The sequence below is a fragment of the Equus asinus genome, chromosome 27 (assembly GCF_041296235.1).
Source record: "Equus asinus isolate D_3611 breed Donkey chromosome 27, EquAss-T2T_v2, whole genome shotgun sequence".
NCBI lineage: Eukaryota > Metazoa > Chordata > Mammalia > Perissodactyla > Equidae > Equus > Equus asinus.
In genome coordinates, this window is record NC_091816.1 from 7,127,005 (window position 1) to 7,153,971 (window position 26,967).

The window sequence follows — 26,967 nt, forward strand, 5'->3', positions numbered from 1 at the left end:
GAGGACAGAGAACACCATAGGGGCTTCTGTTCAGACTCATTACTGCTCCTGGATGTCCTCGGTGTGCGTGTGGGACTCCGAAGAAGGTCCTGCCCCACCCCCACAGTTTCTTCCTCTGATCTGTGAATCTGGCTTCTCCATTTCTGACATGATGATTCCGGGCAAAAGTGGACTTGTCAGAGACGGGAAGGGAAGATAAGATAAAAGTGAAATAAAAAGTTAGCCAGACAGAATTCTAAGTTTCTCTAACCTTAATGTCCTCCTCTCCCACCCCCTGTAAACATTCATAAGCTTAAAACAAAAATCCCACAGCAAAGCCCAGAATCGGGGCCAGACCTCAGGCTCCAGGTCAAGGCTGGAGGGCAGCGGGGGAGGTGATTCAGTGCCCTGATCTTCCCTGGGCTGCAGGAGCAGAGCGCCCGGAGGCCTGGCCAGGATGCAGGGCTGTGGGCGGTGGTCCAGCCTCAGCCCTGCACGCTGCACTTCGCCCCCATTCGGTCTCTGGAGCTGGGGAGGACAGTGTGATTGACGGGCCCCGGCTTGAATGGAAAGTCCAGATTCCAGGGAGACAGCTACAGAGGTAGGAGGAGAGACACGTCTCACATCTGCAACAAAATTAAAAATTAAATAAATAAAATTTGTGAGTTTACAAATAGAACTATTAGTTGTTACTCGGGGTATTAACAATCTCCCTTTTTGATTAAAAAAAATTTTTTTTATTTTTAATTTTTTTTCTCAGTAACGCCCGTGAAAGACGTTTGTTTCAGTTGCCAGCATTTCTGCAGAACTAATGTGGGTGGATTGTGACAGATATAATTTCTCCATCCTACAGTTTCATCAACTTGAGTTCTGTTAAACTATACCCGCTGGGCTTAGCTCCTTTTAAAGTTTCCGCTTTGACAGGTAGATTTATTAGTCTTGAAATTTGTACAAATCAGATGTCACTCGTGGCAACTTGTCAAAATGTCAGTCTGGCAAGGCAGCATGAAAGGCTTTCTGGAGAGAGAGACAGACGCAAGGCAGGCTTTAAAGAACTCCAGCGCGAGCTGTAGGAAGGAATGGGAGGGATTGCAGCCTCTTGATCCTGAGGGCTTTACTTTATTAAATATCTCAGGCTGGAGGTGGGGGTGGGGGAAGGAGGACGGGCGGTAGGATCCCAGGTCTCTGAGACATCAGGTCTGACAGCTTCCAAAGGATGGCTCCTGTCGGCTACAGTGTCAAGTTTCCTTGCTTGTTATGTTCACTTAGTGGGAGAAGGCGAGGGGTGCTTGTGTGGGAAAGGAGAGCAAATCTAGGTCTTTTGGTTTCAAAAAATGCTGGGTGGGTGCGTGGAGCCGGCTGGGTGTTCCAGGGCGGGCTCCTCGGCCAGGATACGGGGCGCCTTCGGCTTCTTCAGTGCCACCTCTGGCTCCACTGGGGAGAGGAAGAAGCCCGGGGGGAGGGGGGTTCTTGCAGCTGCAGACGAGTAGAAACAGGCCTGCTCTCTCCTCCCAGAGCTACAGGAGGCGGCCATCTCACAGCAGTCCCACGAGACCCAGGGCCTCATTTTCCCCGTCCGCAGGCTTCCCAAACTTTCCTGGTCCCAGTCAGTTAATCAAGGATCCTTCAATTTGGTGAGCTCCAGAATTCTCTTAGTTTGGCATATCAGGAAGTGTTATTAATAGTCAGAAAATGATCTGATTTTTTCCCTAAGGGAGTGGGTGGGAATGCTGTGGTGGGAGGCCTGCCAGGGCCTGGAGGAAGCTTTCTCCAGCCAGACAGGGGTCCCGGGGGCCGGCCGGGCATTTGCGCTCTGAGACGGCGCCCTCTCGGAGGGCGGGGCTGGCGCTGCTTAGTGGAGGTGAAACGCTGGCGGGGAAGCTCTCATTGGACGGTCGCACTGCCGGCCCATCTGTCTGTCTGTCTCTCCTGGGAAGTTGGAAGAGCCCGTACAAGGCTGCAGGTCTCAGGATTCGTACAGCTTCTCTCTCCCACTCCCTGGGAAGTTCTGGTGCTCGGCACTGCTGCCTTCCGAGACGAGGCCGCTCTGGAGTCACTCCCCTGTCATGGGTCTTCCCTCACTCTGCCTCACCAGGCTCTCCTTTCTCAGTGTTGCCTTCCCAACCACCTCCACCCTTTCTGGTCTGTCTGCCTCTGAGATGTGCTGTCTGGGCGTCAGGATGAGGCATGATTTGATTTGAGACGGGTGGAGCATGATTTCTCCGTCCCCATACCCCTCCTCCTTTTCCCTCCTTCTCATTCCTTTGGTGTGGAATGATGGAAGGCCTTTTTCTTCATAAGTTCCTAGAAACTCCTGCTCACGTGTAAACACCTCTTTGAGAGGTGACACTCCTCTGTACTGGGGATTAGGTGACACACTGCTGAAAGCAAGTGTTTTGTGCAAAGATGTGGGCCAGACTCAGGGAAGGGGAAGCATGGAGATCCATGGGGACCTGCCCCACCCGCAACATTTTGGAGAGTCCGACCTGCTTGAGGCATCCTTGCTCTGTCCCCAGAGTGGGGAGCAAGGCTTTGTAAAGAGGGACAGGAGGGCTGGAGGAGGGGAGGGGCAGCAGGGCCTGTCCCCAGCCCCCACTTGCCTCACTCTCTACTGAAGGGAAGGGCACTTCCACTGGGACCCTCTGTCCCCTCCCGGCACAGGTGCTGGGGTTTGTCGGTGGTTGAGTCCTCTTCTGCTAGCAGCATGGGTCTGACGGGTCCAGTAGAGGATTTTCCTCTCCCTGGGACCAGGAAGGTGTTCTGTTGGTGTTCTTGCCAAGAAGGAGAAGAATCTAGTCCACTGTTTATCTTTCTGTGTGGAGCCTGGCGTGGTGAAGAACTCTATGACCTTGCAAATGAGTGAGATGATCCCAGGTAAAACATCTCAGACATTAAGAGGCATGATGATGATAATGGTCATGAGGATATAATCAGAGTGGTAATTATCCTAATAATCCCTTAGGATGTAGAGCATGTCTTTCACAGCGCTCAGAGCACTTTCATACTTGTGATCTCACACCGCCTCAACCTCTTCTGGTGGAGAGGTTGGGTGGGACTGGCTATCATAGCTACATGGGGAAACTGAGGCACCCAGCTCATACCTTTCACTCAGGTCGCTCTTACTTAGCTACACGAGTCCTGGAAAAATGAACCTTCAGTTTTGCTATCACCCAATTATTCTGAGTTGCCATCCTGCCCGTGAGAGTGAAATACACACACACACACACACATCTGTGGCTTCCAACCCCCAAAAGGGCCATTACTGAAAAGCGCTCAGCTTAGTGAGTCCAGAGACTTCATTGCCTGCCTCCGCCCCAGCTCTCATTTCTCCTGGGCTGTGCATGGGTTCGTTCATCAAAAGGGAACCGGGGGGGAGGCAGATCTGAGGAGCACTTCACAGAGGAAGACTCTTTAAAAGAAATCACTTTGTGTCATAGTGCAGGGTGACTTACTTTCATGTGGCAAATACATTCTGGCAGCTCCCAGCTCCACATTAGCTAGATCATTAAGGTGGGGGCTGGCGGGGGGAGTGTTCCCAGCCCCTCCTCCCAGGACAGCTCTGCCAGTCACAGAGAGGCCTACTGGGGTCACTTTCAAACGGAGGGCGTGGGGTCCTAAAGGCTTAAGCGTAGAGAACAGAGAAAAAGCAGTGGGTGCTCACTGCTAGCTGGAGTCCTGTGATTCCATTTACTAAATGTGTCTCTGCTTAGTAATTTCAGGGCAGCCAGCAGGGAGGGAGAGTGCGGGTGGGGGAATGCAGAGGGAGGGCAGGGAAGAAGAAAAAAACCCACCAGCCCGTCTGGCGTTAGTTCAGAAAGCTCTCCAACTCCCACATCTGGTTCTTATATTTCAAAGTTAATTAGTCATATTGAGGCTGTCTGAAGATAAATTTATCATCCAGAAAAAACACAAACAGTTTGAAAAATGAAAGGAAGTGAGGTGACATGGCTTGACGTTTAAATAAATCATTTTAACATGATTAAAAAACTTGTCCTGTCTGACACCCAGCACTTGGGTACTTTGTAAAGACTTTTTGACAAAGACAAGTCCCTGTTTGGTATACAAAAGCTCTTGCCATTCAATTACTCAGAATAATCCTTGGCCAATTACTTTCCTGAGTGACGGTGAGGAGCACGGCCCGCAGCCGGGCACCCTCTCTGGGGTGGTGGCAGGCAGCCTGGGGGAGTCGGAGATTATCCCGGGGAGAAACTCAGACATTAAGAGGTTGGGGAACTGGAGGGTTTTTCTGAGAGAAAAGTGAGCATAGAGCAAATTCCTAATCCGGCGCTCTCTGGATGACTGTGGAGTCTGAGCAGGAAATCCTTCCATGGCCCGAAGAGGAAAGATCCCCTTTAGATGCCTGGGCAAATACTTCCAAGAACCAGATGTGTCCTGTTCCTTGCACCTCCCAGGGCTCAGACGACAGTTTGAACCCTGTGACTAATGGAATTAAGAATCAGGGCTCTCTGTGGGCTACCTCTAGTGGGCAGTGGCCAGATGGGGGTGGTAAGCATGTAAACAATCGTGAGTTCTGATGTGTTGGTTTGTTCTGGGGCAAATGGAAGTGAGCAGGAATCCAACACTCTACGGACTTGGACCCACCTTCATCCACCTGTCCCTCTGTCCCTCCCCCACTGGCCCTGGCAGTGTACCTGGTGTACTTTGTAAAGGTCACTGGTTCCTGTTCTGTGTGATGACAGACAGCCCTGCCCAACCCAGCTCGACAATGGGAACAGATGTCTGGAGTTGTGGTGGTGGAGGAGCTGGTGGCATATGTGGGTGTTTCTAGATGTGATGGAACAGGGGGGCATTCCTGGGCCTTCCCCAATTCTGTCTAAGGTAAATTGGCTCTTGGGAGATTTCGATGTGCCTTCTAGCCTGCCCTTTGGTTGTGTTCTCCATGCAGGACAGGAGTGACAGAATACGACATGAACGTTTTCTCCTATTAGCAATTTGGTCTCATCAGTTTTGTTAATGGGATAACAAGAGGTGCTAGTTATGGTGCAAAAGTCTCATCACGTTGGTAATTTTCACTGGAACATGTTAGCAATCTGTCACTATTTGTTTCCGGCAATACTGGCAAGAGTCTGCTGACATCAGGGCTCTAATTTTCTCTCCACACCACCACACTGTTCTTTCTGTCTCTGCCAAGGTAGCTTCCCCTGCTTCGATCTGTCTCTGTCCCTCTTGCTGTGCCTTTGTTTCCATCTTCCTGTGTTTCTCTCTCTGCCACCTCCCCGCCTCTCATAACGCTTTACAATGTTTGTGTCGGAGGGAAGCACTGTCCCAGGGCTGCCTGCAATGAGAGAATTCCAGAGCTGGAAGCCCCAATTTGTCAGATGGAGAAATTGAGGCCTAGAGAGGAGTGACTTGTCCAAGATATCATGGTCAGTTTATCATGGTCAGTGCAAGGTCAGGCTGAGGACCCTGGTTTCCTGATTTCAAATCCATGGTACCTTTTACTACGTGATGAACAGTGTCATATGAAAAGACCTGTCTGTCCCAGGTTTCTTTCTTTCTTGCATGTGGCAAAACTCATCCTGGTGAAGTTAAGGTCATGGACAGGAGAGAGTGTCCTTCACCAACGTCACGGGCCTTTCTCAGCTTAATCAGGATGGGCCCTCAAACCAGGTGGATTTCCGAGGTGAGTCATCCTGCCAGCTGCGATGCCTCAGTCTCAGGGTCCCCTCTCTGGGATCAGGAAGGGAATGCTCTCCTTAGCGAATCCTGGCCGGCCGTGGGGTGGATGCAGCTTCTGGCCCCAGCCTTGGTCACCAGCTGTCCAGTACAGAAGCCCTGGCCATAAATAGCCTGTCCTATGCCAAGTGAGATGCTCCTGCCTGCCTCCAGGCCCTATACCCTTTGCTGCATCTCTAGGAGCCCTTCATCTTGCCCTGTACATCTGCTGGGGTGGCCCAGATTCACTCCTGCTGGAAGCGTTCCTTCCACAGCTGGTGCCTTGGGATGTGGAGGCTGAGAAAAGCCAGAAGCACCACCCCATCATGCAAACGTACCAGGTTTCAAGTCACACGGACTGGACTCTGAACCTTAGCTCTGCTACTTAGTGGCTACGTGACCTTCCTAGATACAGACACTGTCAGTCTCAGTTTCCTTACTTGTAAAATGGGGATTCCTAATAGTTCACTCACAGGTTTGTAGTGGGGAGTGGAGAAAATGTCTGTAAAGACCCAGAATGCTCCAAGTATGCTTCCACGTAGGAAGTCTGCTCCTTACTCACCGACGGGCCAGGTGGTGCGCATACTTACGGTGGCCATCTTTTCAATTCATTTGTAGCCACTCTCAAGTTCACAGTTCAGGGTGATGACCGAGCGTGTAGTTCTGGATGTGTGAGGTCAAAGGGCACTGGACTGTCGGGGGAAGTGTCCTATATCCAGGGTCAGGGAGAATTTCCAAGGCAGAGGGATTCAGAGCGTGAATAAAGCCTGTGTTGAGTGGAGGGAGCGAACAACTGACCGCTGAGTCACCAGAGGTGTTGATGTTTAGGGGAAAGAATGAATATTCAAGTTTCCGTGGCAGGAAAAAAAAAGGAAAGAAAAGGCTCTGCCTTGGGTGCGGGTGAGAGCCACCAGGCTTGTGTGCATTCTGTCAAAACCTCCCCACGAATTGTCCAAAGCTTCCTTGATTGCTTCTGATGAAACCGCCAGCCGACTTTGAAATCTCAGAACAGTCTCATCACGCCCCGTTGAATAACAAACACTGTGCAGGGGCAGTGACTCGGCCCCGTCACCCTGGGAAGGGGGCGGGGCGCTCCTCAGAGAGGCGCCTGCCAGCCTGCTGGAGAGCAGAACCCGGGGGGCCACCCTCCTTCAGTCGTCTTTAAGGCGCGTTGGCTATGCATTCTGCTGGCCTGTCGCCTGTCTGGTGCTTCCTTAGGAGTTAACAGATGGGATGGGGGATGCGCTTGCCATACCCTGTCCTGCGATCCCGGTCTCTACCTGGAAAATGGGAGAGCAACAGGATTCATGTGGGAATTGGTTTACAAAAATGGAGGCTCAGGCCGCCGGGACCTGAAGACCTGCGTTCTCTGGCTGTGGGATCCCGGGCCAGCCATTCAGCCTCCTTGGCTCTTGGTTTCTATTGGGAGCTCTTCACACAACCTGCTCATGCTCATTTGGAACTGTCACATCACGCCTGTCCCCTCCTTGGGGAGGTGTCCTGGAGCACGCAGTCTAAAGTGCCTCTCTGTCATTACTGTGCTTTTTGTTTTTCCTCCTAACACTCATCAGAACAGTAACTATCTTGGTATCTTTTGGTGTCTTCTCTGGTGAGTACCAGCGAGGCGAGGGCAGGGCCTCTGCCATCCCATTCACCTCTGCCTTCGGTGCTAGAGCACCTGGCTGCTGAGGCCACAGGTGCCCACTCGGACCTGTTGACTGACCAAGGCAACCTGCAGAGAGTGACGTTAATGACTTCCTCTACCTGCCTCACAGGCCTTTTGCAAGGGGCAAGTGACGTTAGCTGTGAAAGCAATTTGAAAAAGTGAAGAGAAACATGCCAAGTGTAAGCTATTAACGTTCCTCTCCGGTGGGAGACTGGGGACATTCCTTTGCCAAAATCTCTCAGTAGCCTTGAAGTGAGCCTGGCAGGAACTGGACATCTTCCAAGGGCCTCCTTCCCACCTACACAAGACCTCAGATTGCAGAACGATTCAGCTCAGTTTGACTAACGTTTGTTGAGTGCCTGATGCTTTGCGATGGGTGCTAGGAGGTGGGAATTCTAAGTGCATGATTCCACCCCTGTCCTTAGGAAACTCACAATCTAGGGGGCAAGGCTGATTTGCAAACCACCAAATATTCATTCAAGGACGTGAACAGTATAGGCAAGTTTAGGCACTCATGTCACTGGGAGGAAGGAGTGACTCGCCCTAAGAAGGTGGGAAGGTGACAGCAGGACCACTTGGCAATGAGTCCCACCTTCTAGGAGCTTATACCTTGGTGGTGAAGTTTCCTATAAGCCTAGTTTCTCAGCCTTGTATGATCTGCCCAGATTTTTTAAACAGTTTTCCTGATCACCCCCAATACGAACTTGTCATACCGCAGATGTGCAGGCTATCTGTTTACGTACTATGGCCCATGGCGAGTATCACTATCTTATATTTTTTGTCCCCCAAGAACTAGTGTTTGCCTCCTTGGGGTGGTATTACCCATGCTGTGCATGCATGCTCTAAGCACATGCCTTTCTGGCCTCCCACCAATCTGGCTGACCACGGACAACTTCTACCCATTTTGATGGCTTTGCCTTCTTCCCTTCTATAGACTGTCACCAAATATGCAGCCCTGGGGCAGACACAGGCCAGCACTCGGGTCCAGGGGTCCTTCCCAGGGCCCTGGTGGCTGGTTTCTAGGTTTCAAGGGTACTCCTGGCTCCTTCGCCTCCTTCCTGCTGGGGAATTTGGGAAGTGTCACCCATCCTCACCTCTGCCGCCCCCCCCCATGACCCTCCTGTGTGGGCACTCTCACTTTCACCAGGCCCGTGCGGCTCCCCGCTTAGCACAGCATGTCACAGAGAGCCGGGACTCCATCAGCTCCTCCTTGGCTGTTGTCTTCCCATTGCCAGCACTCAGCTTTCCATTTCAGCAGCACTTGCAGTGCAAGCTGTCCGACTGGGTGCTGACTGACTCCCTACTGATGCCATGCAAGGCCACGTGCTTCCTGCGTGTGGCTCTGGTCTCTGGACTGTCAGCCTCCTGAGGGCAGGAACTGCATCTTGCCTTCTGTTCCCCCCCTGCCTAAAGCAGAGTTCAATAAATACTTGTTGGTTGATGGGTGTATTTTTTTCTTTTCAGCTCTTCCGTGGAAAGCAGGAACTGTTCCTTTTATAAATCTTCCCACTGAATAAAGAGCACCGAGTAGGGACTTAAAATATGTTAGTCGAATGAGTTGAATTAGAGAATGTTTTTGTTTCTCTTGCCTCCATTTAGACAATGTCATACACCCAGGTCCTGGCATCCTGGAGCTTCACTTTGAGAGTCAAGTGGCTCCCAGGCTTGAATCCGTCACCGGCCTCCCAAACTCACAGTTTCTTGGAAGCTGAGTAAGACACCTGCAAGGGGTCACCTTCCGTCATGAGGCTGGTTTACTCCTGGAGGCAGAGCCATCAAGTTTCAGCTCTATCACAAAACCAATTGCAGTTGCAAAGCAGAGCTTTCCAGATTCTGTCCTGGGTGCTCTCGACAATGCTTCTTTTGGGGGCCCTTTCTCAGAGCCGCCTCTGATGGGATTGGATGAGCAGAGACATTTAGACATTCTGCTTGGTGATTTCCCGGAGAAATTATACCCCTGTCATATTTGAACACTCTGAAATGGGAAAGAATTACTTTATTTCGTGATCCCCTCCCTCTTTCTAAATATTTGAAGCTAGCAAAATGTTTTCAAGCAATTTCTTGCCACTAGATTTGGTGAAACTTACTTCAAGTGTCTTTCCAGAACCTTTCACAGAAAAGTAATTGTGTAATTAGCTATAAATTAGTAAAAATTATGCTAATTACTTCCAGGTGTGACATATTTTGTGCTTAAAAACAAGTAAGAGAAATAAAGGGGCTGTCAGTGTGGCTCCCGAGTGAAGGCTGGCCCAGGCAGCTTGACAGGCTGATGTGCACATTTACTTAATATTATTTTTTTTAATTATGTAATTTCTGAATAAGTACAAACAGACCTGAGAACAAAAGTACAACAGACAAAACCCAGGGGTGGCTCTTTTTTTGTGTGTGCTTAATTAAAAGGAGCCTAAGCAGGAGCTTTCCCAGTACTTTTCTTTTCAAATTTGTAATGGGGGGACCGGAGGTGGTGGGATGGGGGAATGCTGGGGTCAGAGAGGTTGCTGTGATTCTTGGGGTCCTTAAGCCTGGGGTTTGCCCCCTCTTCACGCTCCCTTCCCCTTTTCAGTTCTTGTTATTGGGGTAATGGGGACCACGGCCAAGGATGGCAGCCGTCATGTGCTAATGGCATGGTTTTTACCTGCATATAGCTCTTTCTGTGGCACAATGCTTTATTGTATTGGTCCTCCTTGTATCTTTCTCCCCACAATCCTGTGAAATATGTAGGACAGGTATTATGGCCTTCAGGGTGTGCATGAAAATCTGAAGGATCACATTCTCCTGGGATAGGGCAAAGGGAGAAAGAAGAAGAAGGTGGAGTCTCCCTCCCTCCCTCCCTCCCTCCCTCCTTTCCTTCCTTTCCTCTTCTTCCACTTCCTCCTCCTTCACTTTAAATTAATTCAACAATGATTGGTTCTACCCTAAACCCACCAGCCATGGTGGTAAGGTATCAATCAGTCAATCTGTCCATCTGTCAGTCAGACATGCCGGGCCCTGTGGTAGGTGCTAGGCATCCAAACGCCAGTATCGCATGAAAGCTCACTGGTGGAGGAGAGAGACATGAGGAAAAACTGTGATGGAGCAAGAGCAGTACTCTAGTTATGGCGATGCTAGGTCTTGGGTGTTCTAAGGATAGTGCCTCTTTCAAATATTGTCTCATTGTCTTTCCATGAGTACACTGGTGCTCACGAAACATTGTGTTCCCAACTTTGGTTTGGAGGACCTGGTCCCCGAGCTGTGGCAGAGGAATGTAGAAAGTGCTGCAGCTGGATGAGGGTCATCCTCATGGAGGACAGGCATTGAAGCTGGGTATTCAAGGGTAAGTGGGAATTTTCCAGGCAGAGAAGGAGGAGAGGATCCTTTCAGTAGAGGTGATGGCTGAGAAGGACTTTGAAGGATGACTAAGAAGCTGCCAGGAATTAATGGAAGAGGAGTTGCCAGTAGGGGGAACAGCATGGGCAGAAGCACAAGGCATTAAACAATGTGATGTATTTGGGGAACTACAAGTAGTTTATTGTCACTAGAGCATAAGATTGAGGCGAGGAGCAGGGAAAGGAAAGAGGGCCAAAGGAGAGCCTTGTAGGTGATACCAAGGAGCATGGAATTTGAAATAAAGGGAAACCACTGTAAAATTTAAGCCTAGTGAGTGTATGTGTGAGAGAGAGAGAGTGGCAGAGCCAAGGTCTTTCTGACTGTCATGCCCATGTTATTTGACGTCCCCAAGGACAGCTGGTTCATATTCTCAAGAAGAGAAATGTTAAGTCTGATGGGTTGGCTGGGCTTGGAGGCAGAAGATCCCCTCATGTCTCTCAGGAGAGCAGGGAGTCCATGCTGCTCTTGGGGAGACCCCCTTGGAGGGATTTCCTGACAGAGTGGATTCCTGACCTCTGTGGGTCACCCTGCCGCCTCCACTCACCACCACAGGTCCGGGGCCACATCAAAAGCCTTTGTCCCTACAAATTTAAGCCAACAGATTCTTAAGGGCTGCCTGGTCTGAGAGCAGCCCCATCAAACAAGGGCACCAGCTTAAAAAAAAGGAATAAAAAGCACACATATGGGGCTGGCTGGTGGCATAGTGATTAAGTTTGCACACTCCACTTTGGTGGCCCGGGTTCCACGAGTTCTGATCCGGGGTGCAGACCTACATACCACTCATCAAGCCATGCTGTGGCGGCATCCCACATACAAAATAGAAGAAGATTGGCATGGATGTCAGCTCAGTGACAATCTTCCTCAAGCAAAAAAAGAGGAAGATTGACAATAGATGTTAGCTCAGGGCCAATCTTCCTCACCAAAATAAATAAATAAATAAAAAATAAAAATAAATAAAAAGCACACGTGTCTTTACATCCTTTACAACCTTCTTTTAAGTTTCTGTCTCTCTGATCTCCAGATTGAAAAAAAAACTCACTGAAGTATTTTTTTAAAACCTGAAAATAGAGAAATATGAAGGAAGTGTAGGAAAAACAAACTAAAACAAACCCAAACAAAAAGGCGCAGACCAGGAGGCAGGAGAGTGGGTTCAGGTCCGGACTCTGCAGCTCGTCATCCATCTCACCTGACTTGAGTCCCTTTCCCTGGCCAGGCTTCAGATTCTGCATTTTTGAAACAAGAGGATTGAGCCAATTTGTCTCAAAGTCTTTCCAGCTCTGATCTGTAGCCTTTGCGTTTCTATTTTTGGTAGCAGCATGAGAAAATGCCTTTATTCTTCCCTTGGTTCTTAGCACAGAGCAGAAGGAGTAATGGAGCTGAGCATTCCTCGGCCTGGTGAGGAGCCACAGATGGACCCTTCCTCACAGTTAGGCTCTGGGACATTTGAAAGTATCCCACCATCAAAAAGACTTTCTTTCTTACATTTCCCATCTTCTCAGGGCCAAGCTGATTCCTTTACGAGGAGCCCCATTTTGTGGTATCAGAAGCCAAAGTTTGCTTCCTACAAAACTCAGCTCCTTTGCTTTCACTGGCCCTACCATAATGCAGCCATTGTCATAGAGCTAACAATGACAAGGATGCTGAGGCTGCTGGGAGTGGGCATCTCTTGAGTGCGTGTCTCTATGTGTCAGATGTTATTCTAAGAGCTTTGCGTTTATTGACCTATTTAATCCCGTGTGGATATCATTATTATCCCCATTGTACAGATGAGGACATATTCACACGGAGAGGGTAAGTGACCAACCCTCTGTGCTGGCCTTGAGGAAGGTGCATGCATTGAGAATCAGACGTTTGTAGGTTTGAGCCCTGTATCCCTGAGTCTCATTTCCCCAGCCAGCCACTCAGTGCTCTCCAGGATTAAATGAGACAGTCTTTGCGACAAGTACTTTGCAAACTGTAATGTACCATCCACATGCGGACAGAAACCAATGTGGAGCCAGGGCAGATGGGATTAATCTGGCCAGAGCTGGCTGAGGCTGCTGAGCAGGACAGCTGGAATCTCAGAAAGGCTGGAGAGGAGGGGACCCAGGGTTGGGGGGTGGGGTGGGGGGGAGTTCTCACAGGCGGAGCTGAGCCCATTCTGCCCCAAGACTCCTTCCTTCTCGTGGGATGTATTCGACACTTGGCCGGGCTCCTGGCAGCAAGCGTGGGCCAGGCGCGGTGTGGATGCTTCCTGGGGCCGGTGGCCATTCTCCTGGGAGCTCAGCAGACAGAACCAGGCATGGGGTCGATCTGCTTTCTTATTACCCATGAGATCAAGTCCGGCCGCCTTAGCTGCCATGCAAGCCCTCCCAGCCGGCCCTGCCTTAGGAATCTGGTCATTTTCCTGCTACTCCCCACGTGGCACCTCTCTGCTCCCGTGGCCACTCTCCTTGGCGTTCCCTGCTGACAAGGAGCAGTTGTCACTTTGGAGCCTTTGCTGATGCTGGTCCCTTCCTGAAATACTGGCTGATCTCTACCCACCGCCAATGACAGCTAAAGTTTCGTCTCCTTTCAAGGCCTTTCCTGCAGGCCTTTCCCTCTTATGTGAGCTCTTAGAGCCCTTATCTCCATTACACTGGGTTACTTAGCCATCTGGATATGGCTTTTCTGGAAGGCAAGGGACTAGACCATGACTCAGCCTTTTAAAAAAAATACCGTCAAGCTCTGCATTTTGGGCTTTTCTCATAGTGGGTGCCTGGACGTTGTTTGTAGGAAGAAAGGAATGATTTGGACCCCTTTGGCTTTTCCTCCTGGATGCTGTCTGTGGGCACGCTGGTTAAGTGTTTATCTCCATGGCTGGCTGTACTCTGGGTCTAGGAAAGCACTGTGAGTGACTAGAAAGGGCTCAGTGCTCAGTGCTTACAAAGAACGTTTGCTGCTGCACCAAAGCCCTCTTAACGCTAAGCAATGAGCAACTCCCTCGTGGGGGGGGGGGGGGGGGGGGGGGGAACGGGGGGAGGGAGTCTTCAGCTGCTTGACCAGGTGAGAAATCTTTATATTTGTGCTTTCCAGGCCAACACCACTTGTAATAACTCTTGGAAGAGAGAATTTTAAAGAAGTCAGTACATCCTGAAAAAGTATCTCTTAGTGAGTCTCTGTATACGCGGTCAAGACTGGCTGCATAATTTGCAGGGCCCCTTGTTCAAAAATTAAGAATTTCAGGATAGCGACAAGCAGAGCGTTAAACTAAATGTGGGCCTTTCTGAGTGCTGGGGAGGGGGTGTGGGTGGGTGGGGGTGATGGAGGGGGGCTGTGTGGCCACACAGGTTGCGTGCTCATGAAGCTGACTCTGCAATACTTCTCTGCTGTGTGTGTTGGCTGTTGCTGCTCTCATGGTGGCATCGATGGTGATGGTGTTGCTGTGTGTTAATTTCTTCTTTTTACTTGGCACAGTTTCCATTAGATAATGATGTTAAGTATCTACCCTTGTGTCAGTGCTGTTTAAAACACCATGGGGTGGTGGTTTTTACAAAATCAGTAGAAGATATGGGTTCTCCTTTGAGAGATGCTTGCAATATTATTAAAAAGACAAGAGATATATGTCTTCAGTTACCATTTATCACCATCAGATGAAGAAGTGGAGGCTCAGAAAGGCTAAACGATTTTCCAAAAGTCATAAAGCTACTCCAGGGCTCAAGAGCTTTCTACGTGGCCTGGCCCACGAAACACTTAAAGAATGGTTCACTTGGTGTGCAGTGCTCAGAGCTGGAGGAGGTCAGAGAGCAGAGGCAACCAATCAGGGCCGTGGACTAGTCACGATGGCCGACCTGGAGGAGGAAGGGTTCAGGCTGGGGCGGAGAGCGGGGAAGGGAGCCTGGGAGGGAGCTCTCTGCAGGCTCCATCAGGAGGCGGTCTGGGAGGTCAGAGACCTCTCCCAGATGCTCTCTCTCCTCCTTAGCCCGTACCTGTGCTCATTCCTTTCCCTCTAAACAAAGTAACTGTTCTCCAGGACCAGCTCCCTCTTGATTCTAGTTTAGTGGTTTTCAAACTTTTTGGACCACAATCCATGGCAAGATATACATTTTCTGTTGTGGCCCAGTACACACATATGTGTATGTGTGTGAGTGCATGGGTGTTGTGTGTTTACTTACCTTTACCACGTCTGACGCAATCTGATGTTTTCTATTATATTCTATTATGTAATTAAACATTTAGAAAATGACACACCAAATTGAAGTATAATCCCCATAAGAAAAACTGCTTTACCTGCAGCTATTAGACAGGAAGAATTCTTCTGCACAAAGCCCACATGGAAGGAGGGCTATGTCTTTGGCTCTGGGAGACTGTGGAACTCTCTCTCTCTCCTTCTGGATGCCTACAGCTCATCCCATCCTGCTGGCACCCCCACTGGGATCTTAGCCCCTCCCACCATGGGTTTAATTACATTTTTATGCATTCACATCTCTCCCCAATAGGAGGGATTGCAAAATTCCTTGCAGAGAAAACACACTCCTCGGAGGATATACAACAACTCATAGAAGGCAATAAGAACTCAGTGAGCCCATTTTCCTTTTAAAGCGTTGCTGGTTAAAAAGGCCTCTTGGTGGGGCTGGCATTTGATTGCTCCCCTGAGCAAGCTCTTGGAATTCCATTCTTGGCTCTTCCTTGTCTTGACATTTCTCTTCCGACTCAGCCTTGCTTTCCAGCCTCAGGTACTTCTGGAGCTTACACTGTCTTGCTTTTTCTTGAGAGATGCCAAGTGGGATGGTGGTGAGTCTGACAAGACCCACCAACCTGGCCTTGCCTGTCCCCTGAGCCAGACAACAGAAATCTTCCAACACAATCTACCCCACTGCTGCCCCGCTGCGCACGGAGAACACTGGGCTCAGTGTCAGAGAATCCGGCTCCAGGAGTCCCCTTGCCCCGATGAATGACTTTGGGGAAACAGCTTAGCCTCTTGGAACCTCATTTTTCTTGATGTGAGTCCTCCTGGGCCTGTTGGGATGATCCCATTAACGAACATGAAGAAACTTGAACAGTATGGCAGTTTAGTAAGACCCATCTACATTTACCCGTTACTTACATGTAACTACGTATGCACAGCAGCACCTTCCCCTTTTAACAACTGTCTGAACTGTTTCATAACCAATCCCAATTTACTGAGGAAACTGAGGTTTGGTTATCCCAAACTACTTAGCTGATAAGTGGTAGAGTTTGAATTCAAACTCAAGTTTCCTTCTTCCAAAGTCTATATTCTTATTATCATCATCATTATTTAATGTAATTATAGCAGCCTATTAAGTTAATGATTATTTTCTCCAGCCCAGGGGCACTCTTAAGGGAGTGAATTTCTGTTGATGTGGGGAGGGTTGACTCATGGTTAGGGGAGGCAGGGGTAGGAAAATTGAGGGAGAGGAAAGGAAGGGAAAGGGTGTGAGAGAAGGGCTATGTCTAGCATCATGTGAGGCTCACTGTGGAAGGATTCCTGGTCGTTTCCCTGCTGCTTCAGCTCCTTGGGTCTCTGGGCAGCCATTGGCTGCGCCACTGGCGATTTTAATCAACAAACCAGTGAACCAACATTTACTTGGGGATTTAGAGGCTGACGCAGAAGACTTGTTGTTGGATGGCACTTTGCACTGGGCTCATTTTCTATGGCCACACAATCCCAGACTGCCAGCCTCGAGTTTGGAATTGGAGAGGTGGGTGATGTTCTCCGGAGAGTTTGTGAGCACCGGGTGGTTTTCATCACTTTGTCGTGTCAATGTAGAAGGGAGAGAGTGGTGTCAGGGTTTGGGTGCGACCATCTTCTCTCATGACTCAGCCTCCCTATGGAGGTTCCAGTCAAGCGTGACTTCATTTTCGGTCTTTAAACCTGGTCTTTAAAAAGTGCTTGGACCTTCTTTGCTTGAATGAGTCCTCCCAGCAATCCTATGTGGTGGGTTCTAGCACTGACCTATTTTATAGATGAGGAAACTTGGGCTCAAAGAGAACTGTGACAGCCCAGCAGCGTGCAGCCAGGTCGGGATCTAAGTCTTCCAATGTCAGAGCCCACCATGGTCTTTCTAGTTTTCTGCAGGTGCCTCAGCTCTTGAAGAAAGGACCAGATAAAAGTAAAATGTGAATTACCCAAGCAGTCATGTATTGCTGTGGGCCCCTACAGAGGACCTCAAGTCCTGAGATGCTCAGCTCCTTGGGGGTAGGTCTGTGTTGAAGCTTTTGGTTTCCTGTTCTCAGTTATTTCCTCTGGAGGATTGCTTTCCGACAGGTGTAACACAGTGATCTGCATAGGCATTATTAAAAACTTTAAAACTAATACATGGTCTGTAAAAGGAAACTAAATCATTTAGGAGTCTCCTGTTCCCCAGCCCGTCTTTAGGGGTGGCTATGGTTAGTAGCTCTGTGTGTATCTTCCAGACGTTTTAAGCATGGATATGCTGTATATGTATGAGTGTGCAATAGATAAAGTGCTTGAAGCCTAAGCAGGATCATACTATGCATATAATACTGCAACTTGCTTTTTCATTGAAGAGCATTTTATGGACATGCATTCATGTTAGTATCCACAGTCCTCCCTATTCTTTCTAATGCATGCATAGCATTAATATTTCATTTTATGGATGAACCAGTTTCTTTAACCTATTACCTGTTGATGGATACCTAGGTTGATTCCAGCTTTCTTCCATTACAGACAGTGCTTCAGTGAGCATCCTTGTAGAGTTGGATAAATTCGTATAAATGAAATTTCTGGCATGCAGGATTGGTGCATTTAAAGTTTTGATTGATATTGACACATTGCTCTCTGAAGAGGTTGTCCCCATTTACAACATCAATCTAAACATTGTTTTTTTGCAAGTGTTCGGTAAATGCTGTGGAAATTGGCCCCAGCAGTTTATTCAATTATTATTGTGGTTCAACTCTCCATTCTACTCAGGGGTGATTTCACCACATTCTGGGGAGTGTGATTTAAATCCTATGTCTACCCTGATTGGCTGGGGGATTGTGGGAAGTTTGCTTGACTTCTCTGAGCCATGATTTCCTGATGTCATGAGTGTTTGTCAAGCCTGTTGCCTAGTGCCTGGCACACAGTGGGTGCTCAGTCAATGCATACTGTCATTATCCACAAGAGCGGTCAGCTCCTGCCATGTGGCCCTAATGAGAGAGGATTGCTTGGTTTGCCAAAGGGCTCAGACAGACAACTGAGGCACAGGTTGTCAATGGTCTCTCTGAATATGTAGTGGCAGAATAAAAGCTCTTAATTTAGTAACTCTAAGTCCCTTCAGGATAGAGGCTTTGTTTTCTATGTGTTTGTAACTCTCCTAAGTGCTGAGCCCAATGCCTGGGACGTGGCAGGAGTGGTTAAATGTTTGGGGTGGAAGGAGAGCCAGGATTTTGATGGGGGGACACGTGTACCAGGATGAGACACAATGGAGGCAGAGCATCATGTTTTAGAATCAATATCCATTAGGAGACATAAATTGTGCTTCTCACTTTTTCCTGTTTAGAGAATTTCAGAAAGAAGCTTCAATGGGACTTAGGGGAAGGGGAAAAAAACCCAAACCAGTGTAGGCCCAGAAATCCTTTTAGAACCTGTCTTTGGGACTTGGTTGTGAAGCTGGGAGGAAGGAATGTGGGTGCTGTGTGGGGAGAGATGTTGGTAATTTACATGCAGGGTGGAGTGGGGGCTTGTTGACCCCACTGGCACCCTCGCCTCTCTGGATGTGGTATTTTGAGCTCCCCTCTCCACTGGGCTGCGGCCTTACTCTCTCTGTGACTTCCACCTAGTCTTCTGGTCTTTTCTCCCTCTGTTTTTGGAACGGGCCTTGTCCTTTATTGCCCACAACAATCATCCTTCCCCATTACCTGCCCGCTCCAAAGCCATCTGGTGTCAAGAACTCTGTCTGAAAGGTTTGATCCCTGAGGTCTAGGGCTGTCACTTATATGTCAGGGCTGGCTGCATGGACAGGTGTGGGTGGGGAGGAAGCAGGGCCGTGCCCTGGAGCTGGGAGTGAGTTTGGGGTAAGGGATAACCTGGGTTTGACCAGGGACTTCTCACCGTATCACTTCTCTCTGTGCCTCTGCCTTCCCCTGTTAGATGCAGTTACACTTGCCCTGGCCTCGTCACGAGGGAGCTCCAAGCACGGCTCAGAAGCTTGATACGAAAGCAAGAGACATCACAGGGAGGAAATTCCTCTGTCAGTAATTCCAGAAGGTGGTGTTGCATTCATGTCTCTCAAGGGTCCTCCAGGATTGAGAAGATGAGCCAAATGAATAATATTCTGTGCAGAGTTTGGAGCCTCCTGCCTGTCTGTGCCTAGTTTATTCAGAGGGCTAAGTCTGAGTTCTTTCTCTGCCCTCACTAGCTGCCTGGTCTTCAGCAAGTTACTACTTAACCTCTCTGGGCCAGTTTCCTCATGTATAAAATGGACATAACACTGGCACCTCATTAGGTTGTGAGAGGACTCAATATTATTATTATCTTTGGCTGCACATGAAAACCCCACTTCAAGGCAGACAGACATTACTTGGTCTTCAGTGAAGTAGGCTATAGGCTATAATATGCTACAGACGATGCCATATACTATGCTATGTACGCTATATGCTGTAGACGATGTGATATGCTCTGGTATGCTATAGACTCCATGGAAACCCCTCTGCTTGCAGTGGGGAAGCTTCAGGAAAGGAAAGGTCTCTTTGGATGGCAGTAGGGTTTTTCCAAATTATATTCCATCTGTTGCAGTCCATTTGATGGCATCGATACCATTTGGTGAGCTTTCATTGAGCACTTAGTGTGCCGAGTTGGGAAATCCAATGGCTTTCTCTGGCACAGCCTGAATCCTAGAGAAAAACAAAGACAGAAGAGGTAAATCAGAATCAAGCCCTTGCTGAAGAGCTTCGGAAGAAGAGAGTCATGACCTCTGAGCCCTGGCTTCTAACTCAGCCCCCGTCTGGGCATGGACCAAAGGCCTGGGTCCAGAGTGGAAAGAGAAGCCTGGTCTCTAAGCAACATGTTCATGTTGGTTTGGCTTTGAGATGAAAGTGAGGACATGGTTTCCACTCCTGGGCAGCTGGGCCCTGGACATTTGAGAGAGATGAGGTTAATTGTTCCATTCTTGAACTTGGCTTGGGCCATTTTATTCCCACCTCAACTCCATTAAAAAAAAGAGACAGGCTTATACATGTGTTAAACCCACATGCAGAAATCCAGAGAAAAACAGATGAGCAAATGTACTAACCAGGTTCTATCAGTAGGTCTGCTGTGAAGGAGTGAAGACCCCTGCGGCTTGAATGTTGGTGTCAGCACCATCAGGTGTTGATTGAATTTTGGTCCCAGCAGTAAAAAGCACGTGTGAAATTCAAATACAGAATTTCAAACCCTTGAGCACTTCCTGAGAGTCTCCACGGCTTTAGTAAGGGAAGGGCATCTCTTTGATGGCAAATGATGATCCTTCACTGTGCAAGCACAAATTGGATCACAATTAATGAATTTGATCTATGTTCCACCTTGCCATGGGTGGGAGCTGGCATTTAGTTTCTATTTATCTACATCTTCATAACTTTATATTCCCCTCTGCAAGGGGGCATGCTGCCTCATGCAAATGAAAGGTTATATATTTGTAAGTACTTCTGTAGCTTAGCGACCAGTTTGGAGCAGATCATTTCTCTCTCCCTCCTTCTCTACCTCCTTTCCTCCCTCCCTGCTTCTAGTACCCTTTTGCAAATTCTGAAACATATGATGGCTTCCTAGAGCCACTCAACATTGCTTTAAGTGCCAGAGCCCCTGGTATAAGGTGGAGAGGAGAAACATGTTGCTCAACTTGGTCCAAGTGTGCTTTCTCAGCATTCTTTATTCTTGGTCTCTCCTTTCGCAGCATCTTTCTTCTTTGTCTCCTTTCCTTATGGGGCAACCCATGGGGATGGTGGTAGTTGAACTGATGCCTAATGAGGATGTTGTGAACACATACTAAGTCTTTCTGCTCCTGAAGAAACTAGGAGAACTGCTGTATAACCTGGTTCCTGTCCCTCCTTTATTCAGCAAATATTTACCGAGGGCTCACCGTGGCCAGTCACTACCTTCAGCACCAGGAATAGGAGGACCAATAAGATACAGTCCCCGCCTGTAGGAGTTTTTGCACCTGGCCCCATTTATCATTCTTCATCCTTTCCCTATCCTTTGCCAGTGTGGTCCACTTTCTCTCTTCCCAAGCTCACAATGACTTTGAGGCATCCCAAATGATTCACTCATTTCCAGGATGGGCCTAGATGCTCCTGCCCAGCCTTCTTTGGACATAGCCAAAGCCACGAATCTGTACCGGGGAGAGTACATTGCCTTCTAGACAGATTGCTATGGACTGAATGTGTCTCTTCAAAACTCATATGTTGAAATCTTAACCACCAAGGTAATGACGTTAGGAGGTGGGGCCTTTGGGGGAACATTAGGACATGAGGGCACCTCATGATTGAGATTAGTGCCCTTATACAAGAGACCCCTTCCACCAGGTAATGACACAGTGAGAAGACAGTGGTCTGTCTGTGAACCTGGTAGTGAGCCCTCACCAGGCACTGAATCTGTCAGCACCTTGATCTTGGACTTTCCAGCCTCCAAAACTGCGAGAAATAAATTTCTGCTCTTTATAAACCACCCAGTCCATGGTATTCTGTTACAGCAGCCTGAAAGGACTAAGACACAGATGTAAGGCGGAGATAACGGGCAGAGAAGTTTCCCGAGGGTACCAAGTTAACAGTGGCCGCACACGAGTATTGATTTCCAGTCCAGGTGGCAACAAAGAGTCAGGGGCCCCCACATTACTCTCCTCCAGGGGGCACGATTCACAGCATTGTCTGTGTAGACGGCTCCCTTGGTTTCGGAAGAGCACAGATGGGCGGATTTTCTCCACCCACAGGAGGTCTCAAAGCCAACACCACTCAGCTATTCAGGCAGACAGGGAATTAGCCTCAGAAGGGCCATGGGTTCCCCAGCAAAACTGGCCAGAAGTAAGGATTTCTACCTCAGATCACTGCATAGGGAGTAGTTATGAAGTTCCCCTCAGTCACGGAGCGCTTGGACTTCAGCAGGTGGCCTGGCCATACGAGCTTGGTGCCTGGGCCTGGAGTGAGGCCGAGCCTGCAGCAGGAGCTCAGGGGCCTTACCTGTGGGACCTGGGGCCAGACATCTCATTGTTTGGTATCACTGGGGGCAGGAGCTGAAACTGTGAGGCATTGCTAGAATCGAAGTCCGACGTCCTTCTGATAGAGGCAGGCAAGGAGGCCGGGGGCGTGCAGTTCGCAGGCCGGGAACTCACCGTGATTGCACTCAAATAGGCTGGGCGAGTTTCTCCTCCGGAGCAGGCTTCTGTTGCCCATTTGCTATGATTGCCAAGTTACCAACACACAAGTTGTCTCACAGGCCATTCGGGAGGCCCCTCTGCTCCCAGTCCCTTATGGGCATCCCTCACTGTGGAGAACCAGGATGAGGAGGGTGGACTCCTGGTCACGCTGGCACACGTCACCGCCGGGGCGGGGTTGAGGGAGGCTGCTGCAGACGCTCCAGCCACCAGTCCTTGCGCTCTCCTTGGACTGTGGGAATCGCTCGCTCGCTTCTCACCGCGTGGGGCGTGTGACAGGCTGGGGAAGACGCAGACGGCGGGGGCGGGGGTGGCAGGCAGGGATGGGAGGGGCGAGGGCCCTGTCTGGCGGCTGTGACAGGCCCGGTACCTGCCTGCCGGTCTCACCGACAGGCTGCCTGTTAATTGGGGAGGCGCGGAGGGAGCGCGGGGGATCTGCGGGCTCTGAGCTCCAGGCGGCTCGCAGCCCTCATCACAGGGGGTCTCTGCCCAGCCGCCTGTCACCCGCCTCCGACAAGCAGGACCTGGCCCTGGGCTTCGTGTTTGGACTTTTTACTTTTTATTTTTTTTCCCCCAAGAAAGGAAGGGTGGGAGAAAGCAGCCTGTAATTGGGCTTTGGAAGGTTATCGCCTGTCAGAGGAGGTGTAAGCTGGGGCCTGAGGCCTTGAGCAGAAGCAGCCATTAGCATAAGTCTGTTCCACAGAGTGAGAAGGGGGCTTCAGTCCTTTCCTGGGCCCTGCCTGGGCAAGGAGACAGCTCCGGGGATGGAGTATGTGGGTGCAGCCGGGGCACCCTGGCTCCACTAGAGCTGGGGCAACTCAGGCCCTTGCGGATGCTGCCCCTTGCCCAGATGGAAGATTCTAGAAGAAAGCAGGAGGATAAGTGAAAACAAGCATGCATGAAGTCTGGGTTAGAATATGTCTTCCCCACACACCTACACACACCTACACACACGTACATGTGCATGCACACACACAGGACTTTCAGAATCATGGTGTGGCAGTGCGTAAGGGGACTCGGGTTCACCATTTTCTGCTCTCTCCTGGGCAACAGGGCCTGAGAAGGGGAGGGACTTGCCGAGGGTCACACCTCTAGTTAGAGGCAGGGTTGACTGGACCTCAGATCTTAATCTTGGGTTTAGAATGATGCTGAAGATTCTGAGGGGGCTTTTTTCATTTCTTTCTTTCCCAGCCAATACTGTTCCAGCCCACAGATGTGACTAAAATCACATACTTAGAGATTTATTCATTTGGACTGAAGCTCAGCTCACAATTATACAGCAGATTCTCCTGGGAGGGCTTATATATTAAGCTCTGTCAGTAGTTTCTCCCTTAGCAAGAATGACAGGGAGATAAAGATATTGGATGCCCGGCGGGCCAGCGTGTGTGTGTGTGTGTTGCACGCGCACTTTGGGGGCATTTTGGAGGAGGGAGAGTCTGGTGAGAGAGAAAAGCGTCAGGCAGTACATCTCTTAGGGGCCAGGAGAGCTGAAGAGGGAATCTGAGGCCCCTCCAAATAATTTAATCTACTTTAGAATGTATCCCCAACCAGGCTCGGGCTTCTGGGCTGCGCTCTCACCCGCTTTGGGCAGGTAAGGAGTCCAGGGCAGGCCACGTCCCCACTAGGCCGCCCAGCCGCTCCCTGCAGCTGCCATTCTCCTGGAGTCTGTGTGACAGAATGGGACCTGTGGGGAAAGCAGCCCCGTCAGCACCCAGCCCGTTTGTGCTCCGGCAGCTAATTAAAGCCGGGAAGGTAATTTATTGCTGAGGGAGAATGTGCGGGAGGTTTGCCTTAGCTGAAATGGCCCCCAAAGAGTTATGGAAAGCTAAAGTGGGTTTTCAGAAGCAAAAGTTAATTGCTCTTCACTTAGCATTTCAGTGTCATGTGGCTCTGAGTTACACACATGCTGAGTGGGAGCCTTTACCCAGACCTGGGACCGAGGGGAGTGTGCTGGAGCCAGGCATTCCAGGTGGCCCGAGGTCCCCTGGCGGAGGATCAGAAGTGCCACCCCTCTCCCCACAAGGGATGAGGCCTTGCCTGCTCCCCGAATCTCAGCCTCGGGTCGGGGCGGGACAAGAAGGCCTTTGTCTCTGTTGGAGAGAGTTATTGTGTGGGAGAAAGAGCAGAGCTCTGGGAATGAGGAGGCTGGGGGTGGGGTGGGGGCTCCTCCTTCTGCCCTGACAGCTCTGTGACTTGCCTCAGTTCCTTCCTCTCTCTGGGTCTCGCTGTCTTCTTCGGTTTAATGATCACCAAGGCACATCTTCCCTTTTGGCATCTGATCATTTCCTTGACACTGTGATTCCTTTCCCTGGGTCCCCTCACGGATGCCGTTCAGGCTGTGTGACCCATTCGGCAGAGGCGCAGACTGAGGAATAGGCTATCCCAACAGAGGAGAATGGAGGATGTGGGAGTGACTTGACTTTCAGCTGACAGCGGATAGATTTGCAACCTAAAAATAGGAGCTTCTTGGGCCCTAAAGTGTCTTCTAGGCTTATGGGTAATGGCATTTGGGTGGGTGTTAAAAAGCATGGATCTGGGTCACTTCAGCCAGAAGGGGTGAAAAATTCTTTCAGTGAGAAAGGGGCCAGACAGACAGGTGCAGAGCTGCCTTGCGTAGAGGCTCCATCTGAAGGTGGTAACCATCCTAACTACCCGAGTGCCTGGTATTAGATGCTAAATGTTTACAGTGACTCCCACTGTTCATGTTTAAGGAGGTGAGCTGGGCGGCTCCCACGTGATCTCCTGGCCACATTTTGGAGGGAAAGAGTCCTGGGCCACAGTGGGAAGGTAGACGCACCACGCTTAGGTGTTCAGTTGGAGGTGGTTTAGAGATTGTAATGAATTCTGGACGTACAGTGGGATCACATCTCAGATGGGTGTTGCATTCTAAAGTCAGTGGGGTGGTGAGTCCAGTAAAGTCAAAATTATTTCTGAAAATCCTTATATTGCAGAGATCTCTCCTGGAAACTCAAAAGTGAAGAATTCTTCTCTTGTTTTTCTTGGCATTCCTCCTCTGTCGTCCTTTTCCTGGGAGTAATTAGAAGGTCCAGTTGGAATGGTGGTGGAAGAATGGAGATGGTGAGAGTGATGGAGCAAATAAAGGCCACCCCGCCCCCCGGCCAACATATTCATTTGGAGTGGCGTATACTAAACATGTGTTTCATTTCTCATTCTGCTGTCCGACAGGCCCAGCAAAGCCCAGCAGGGAGGTCTGAGGCCAAAGTGTCTGCAGATAATATGAACTCAGTGAGAATTTTTTGAATAAATGAGTGAATAAAAGTTCTTTAAAAAATTTTGTCTTGTGCTCTTACTCTGTATCACGGACCATGGAATTGTATATGTACATACTTTGTGGACATGGTTGAGTACAGTGGTGTCTGCCGTTCAAAAACTATATTGAAAATAATTGAGCTCCCTGGAGGCAAGATGTGACACCCAACAGGAGGGCTTTAGCACCTCACACATGTAAGATTAAGTCTCAGGAAGTAATCATAGCTGTGTTAATCTGAGAGCACTGGAAATGAGATTGAATTCCCTTTGCACAAGCCCTCTACCCAGCAATTTGCAGTGGATCCAAATATTATCAAGCATTCTTTTAAAAGCTTCCTTCTTTTATTAAAAAACGTTTCTGAGTCCAGGAGTGTTTGGTCAAATAGTCCTCACTTCCCAGGAGAATGAGCCGGACAGCTCAGAATGAGGTCAGAATCCCAGCGAAATTTGGAATGGACTGAACGTCAGCCAAGAATGGCTCTTAGGTCATGTTCTAATCTGAAAACCCACAGTGCCTGGGGAGTCTGCTGTTTAGCCAAAGGCCAAATTACCACCCTGGTGGAGGCCTGCGCAGATAGAGATGAAGTGGCCTTGGATTTGGTTGACATGCTTTTAGACCAGAGACTGCATTTGTGCTAAGGAAACAAGGCATCCCCCACTATCACGCTGAATTATCATGTGTGGGAACAGCGTTTGCACAATTCGGGTATCTCTCACTCTGCCTCGTTGGGGGATGGAAGGGTTCTCTTTGATGATCAGGTCCAAAAGCTATGCTTCTGGTTGAAACTAGAGGCTGGTGTGGCGACTGATGCCCTGTCTTTCCCACTCCATGACAGACGTAGACATTGGATTTACCAGTAAGGGGATGCGGGGCATAGAGTAAGGTGGCAGGGTCCTCTCTGGCAGGATGGGCACGGTGGTGCCTGCACATGGATGCCTTTGGAAAGTGTTTGGTTTTTGTGATGATGAAACTGGAGAGAGAATGGCCTCTTTTTCTTCTAGATGCAGATCCTAACATCTTGTTGGGATAGGGTGAGGTGGAAGCAAGGAGCATTATTTAGATGAAGAGAATAGGAAAGAGGGAAGAGAATGGAGCTACTGATCACTGTGTACTGACAGTCTGCCGTAGGGCCGAAGAAACAGTATACACTAGCAGGGCTAAGAGTCTCTTGGAAGGAGGGATTATATTTTCCTGCAACATGGAGATTCCAGTCCACTCATCCTGAATGATGTGTGGCTCTTCTGTCCTTGAAGGCTTTTGGGGAAAAAGTTCTAGAACCACATGTCTATGGACTATGTCCAGACTCAAAAGGTTTTAAAACTTCATTCTACAGATGACTGAACTGAACCCCTTAGCTAAAGAGTGGACCAGCCAGAAGGGAACCCAACGCAGAATGGTGCTTTTGAAACCTTTTCACTCAAGTAAAGGCAGAAAGGGGTGGACGAGAGGCCCCAGGGATGGCATGGCCTGAAATATCTCAGAGCTAGTGTTAGATGTTTGAAGCTTAGTGTTTACTGTTGAAAATTCATCCCTGTTTCATATATTCTATCATAACACACCTGTGTTTTAATATAAACACGACATTTTAAATTACCAGTAGGGAAAACACAGAGGTACCTGCATGTTTCTTAGCTATCTCAAAGTCAGAAACGCCTTTGCACTGAATCCAATGTTTGGAGGTGGCC

At 49.3% G+C, this 26,967-nt stretch overlaps 2 long non-coding RNA genes across 2 annotated transcripts; one reads left to right on the forward strand and one right to left on the reverse strand.

Annotated features, from left to right (window-relative positions):
* On the forward strand, window positions 1–25,291 carry LOC123281466 (uncharacterized). The gene is made up of 3 exons (XR_006520974.2): window positions 1–580; window positions 24,963–25,089; window positions 25,198–25,291. It is a non-coding gene; the product is annotated as an uncharacterized lncRNA (long non-coding RNA).
* LOC123281467 (uncharacterized) lies at window positions 18,147–22,269 on the reverse strand. The gene is made up of 3 exons (XR_006520975.2): window positions 21,970–22,269; window positions 19,903–20,119; window positions 18,147–19,504 (listed from the first exon to the last, which is right to left on the reverse strand). It is a non-coding gene; the product is annotated as an uncharacterized lncRNA (long non-coding RNA).
* Window positions 25,292–26,967: the final 1,676 nt, after the last annotated feature.